This window comes from Geospiza fortis, unplaced genomic scaffold, assembly GCF_000277835.1.
Source record: "Geospiza fortis unplaced genomic scaffold, GeoFor_1.0 scaffold166, whole genome shotgun sequence".
Classification (NCBI taxonomy): Eukaryota; Metazoa; Chordata; class Aves; order Passeriformes; family Thraupidae; genus Geospiza; species Geospiza fortis.
This window is the reverse complement of record NW_005054310.1, coordinates 5,394,464-5,398,422: the sequence shown is the minus strand read 5'-3', so window position 1 is coordinate 5,398,422 and position 3,959 is coordinate 5,394,464. Positions and strand designations below refer to the sequence as shown.

At 39.8% G+C, this 3,959-nt stretch overlaps 1 protein-coding gene across 1 annotated transcript in view; it reads right to left on the bottom strand.

Annotated features, from left to right (window-relative positions):
• The window catches only part of PTPRB (protein tyrosine phosphatase receptor type B), a 61,388-nt gene that overhangs the window by 53,261 nt on the left and 4,168 nt on the right, over positions 1-3,959 (bottom strand). The window lies entirely within an intron of this gene.

The following is a 3,959-nucleotide window of genomic DNA, read 5'->3' as shown; positions in this document are numbered from 1 at the left end:
ACTGATAGAAAGACAGCAAAAAGAGGGTATATCTGCAGTCAGCAATCTCTTAGAAAAAAACGCCACACATTTGGGTTTCTAAATATATATTTACACACCCAACATGAAAACACACTAAAAAAAAAATCTTAGCTTAATTTACAGAAAAATAGCAGTGATTCCAGCAGGAAGGCGTTTGCATTCCAGTGCAGTTGTGGTTTAGGAAAGCTGCTCCTCCATAAAAGGAAGCTGGTGCTGCCAGTGACATTTATGGGACTCAGCAGCCAGGGAATAACTGGCATTCTTGGTGCAGGAGCTGAGGGGAGAGCTCAACAGTCCTGGAAGCAAAACACTTGGTCCTCAGAAAAGTTCCACCATCCCACAGAGATCCCATGAACAGGAATTTGGTCACTGCATGACCCAATTTTTCATGTTAATAAGCTTCAGGTTATTCTGGGTTTCCAGCTAAAGGATCTTTCCCATAAAATACTGGTTACAGTCTGTTGCCTGTAACCTGTGGATAGAAGTGACTTGTGTACAGAACTATGCCATACTGGAACTTCAGATATATGTACCAGTGTTTTCCATATATCCTACAGTGGACTGACTAATGGGATTCATATCTGTTACCCACTTTGAGAAAGTAAGAATCCACATTTATATTCTAAGTAAAGCTACTATTGTGATCCTAACATAAGGACCCTCTCAGCCCTTCTTCAGCAGCAGGCGCTTAAAAAAGAAAACTGCATATTATAAGGCCCATGTAGCAGATTTCTACATAACTTGAGTTCCAAATTTTTTAACCAGAAAAAACTCACCTCCTCTCTAGATATTTGTGAAGTACACAGAAATCTCAACAGTGGTATTTTTCAGATGTGTTTAGCATTGTTCCAGCAGCCTCTTTGGAAATCAGTCATAAAACTGTTCTTGGGAACAGGACAGCAGCACTGACAATGATGTTGATCACTAGTGGCTGCATGATATACAGTGTGTGAACATAATATTGTAATAATCAGTAGCACACCCAGGAGAAATGATGATGTTCTAAGTGCATATTTCATCCACAGGGTGTACTGCAAACCCCATCCACCCACACAGCACAGGCTGCTGACAAGGAAGGGAGTGCCATACATTTCCATGTATGAACAGCAAAAGTGCTGGTTAGTTGTCAAGAGCTGGGAACCCTACAGTGGTGCTTTCAGCCTTACCTGAGCTGGCACAGTGCAGCTTTCTGAAATAGCTCACATTGTACTGATCTGCCTACTCTATTAGAGCACAGTTTCAGAAAACTAAGGCTGAACTGCTAGTGAAACATAATTGAATCAGATATTTAGTGCATGAGATACCAAATACTCCATAAAACTGCATCTAACTCTCTGCAAGACTTGAAACAAGAAGGGGCTGCTTTAAGATCTCTTTATGTGTGGGACAAAATGAATTATCTTTTTACCTAACTACTTGTAAATAAAAAAAGCATAATTCAGATTTCTGTTGTATGTTGGGGTATGAAAGAAAAACAAAATCCTCTGAATGTCCTTTCTTTCCCATTCAACGTGACTTTTAAAACCTGCAAAATCTGTGCTGCTTAAAATTTTTTCTTCCTTTATTTGGATGTTGTACAAGTTAGTATCGGTTGTATCTTATCAGAGAGGTTGAATATCTCCAAACTCCAGTCTAATCCTGAGCTGCTGTTCTACTTGCTTGTTTTTGAAATGCTGAAGTAGCCACTGAAAGGTTCTTTCAGCATCAGTGGTAGCAGAACATCCATATAACTATGATGATAACACCATTGCTGCACCAGCCTTATTTCTGACGCTATGGGTAGTTCCAACTCACCCTGAAGTGGATTTTTGGTCACTGGAAGGGGCATCTAGATTCCACTAACTCCATGGATTACACCTCTACTGAAGAGAGCTCAGATATGCAGGAATTATATAGACACCTAGGTCTTGGTTCAGTTGCCTAAACCTAGTGGAATCTGAACTGCCCTAGGGCATCTGAGGCGTCTGCCCAGGCTCTCATAACACTTATGGGAGATCTGTGTCTTTCTGGGCTGGCAGCCAGAGATCAGGTGGAATATTGTGGAGCATCTCAAATGACAAAAAGCACCTTGTTGAGGTAAATCCCTTCTTTCAGACAACTACATTTAGACACCTGAAAGTTCAAGCTCACTCCAGCTTCTACATGAAGTTCCACACAAAATAAAGAAAGAGAATGTAATAATGAAAAATACCAGTAAAGTTGTTAGCACTAGCAGAAAATGAAATCATAAAGCAGGACATGCCTGATTGCTCTGGGAAGCTGTGCCAACTGTTCCATTTTTTTTTCCCTATGAAAGTAGCTGAGCTGGTTTTGTTCAATATTCTTTGTGCTGTGGCTCATTGAGGCTTTGAAAATTTACAAAACCCAAGGACCTAGGCTGCACTGCAGATTTCTCCCTTTCTTTTTAGAAAATCTAAACCCACATTTATCTCTGAGCTTCTATGGGTATGCTATTGGATTTTGTACAAAGTCTTGTAATTATGTCCAAGGATCTGACATTGATGCCTCTCCTTAACTAGGTGAAGCTGAGCAGAAGTGGTCAGCCATGTGTTTCTTTGACCCAAGAAAGAAGATTCAAGTAATTTTTGATTTTTCATGGGTTCACATAGATGTTAACAAAGTCTTATACTTAGAAAACCCTGTAAAATAACTTGGAGAGATTAAAATGAATTTCAGTGAATGTATTTTAGGAAAAAATATTTTGGGTCAACTTAAAGGCAGAATGAAAATATTGTTTATCACTGTTCTAATCTATCCTGAAGAAATTTGTAGAAGTTCCACACACAAAAAATTACAACTGGTAGTGAATTTATGTATGGATTATTGCAGTATCTACAAACACTGAAAGTGTGCAAAGCTTAAAGTCTAAAGATATTTAATTTACATTGTTTCAAAAATAGGTAAGAGTTTCTGCCTTTTCTGTGCTTCTGCCACCTTTCTTTGGTGCTTTTCCACCTTCCTAAGAGTCCCAAGAAGATGCCTGTCTTCCCTTCCCATGTTCAGCAGTTGCTACTGCTGCTCCAATGGTTCAGAGCGTGCTTGGAGTGTGCATTCTCTGGTCCCTTCTGCACTACATCTCAGCCACTGAAGCATCAGCAGTGGGATGTGAACTTAATTAGCTGAAGTTCTGATTATGAAGCAGCTAAACTGAAAGGGGGATAAGGGGAAGAGAAAAGGTTATGTGAAAGAAATGATCCCAGACAAGAACCAAGGCTAGAAAAGGGGCAAGGAACAGCATGAATGTCAGATGGCACATCAGACTTCAGCTCATACCTGCTATCTGGTATTTTGTCTATTTCAGGCTGGAAACAAACAAGAGATAGAAAGATGATCTAGTTGTTATTTGAATTCCTTATCCAGCATGTTTTATATCTTTGTAGATCCCACTATGGTTCTTCAGTGCTTGGCACACAGCTGTAAGTAAACCCTCCACAAAATCAGCTACTCTTTTTGAATGTCTTGATATCCACAGCTCTAGGGCTGTCCCTACCATGTATGATGTGACAGAAGAGAAATACAATGAAGAGCATCATATCACAAAACAGTTCATGCCACCTTCTGTATCCAGACTGCTCTACAGCCTGTGTGACAGTCTCTAGAGCTCAGTGCATAACTGCAGCATACAGCTTGGCCTTGTGTCTACTCATTTGAAGTATTTCCCTACTTAGTGAATAATTTTTGGTCAGTAGTGGTTTGAGGTTTGCTGGTAATAGTCAAGGTGCCACATAGCATTGCATCTGTTCTTAATTGGATATTTTATTGAAATTAACCTACCCAGAACAAAAGAAGCTTGGAAGAATTGCTTATGCAGCTCAGGAGTGACATCAGTGTGACTCTGTCAGCATTAATGGTGGACATTTGTTCCACAAGTGTTATTTACATGCAACATTCTTTGTTCTTTTTCAGTCATCCTGTCTTCTACCTCTTCAACTGCCCCA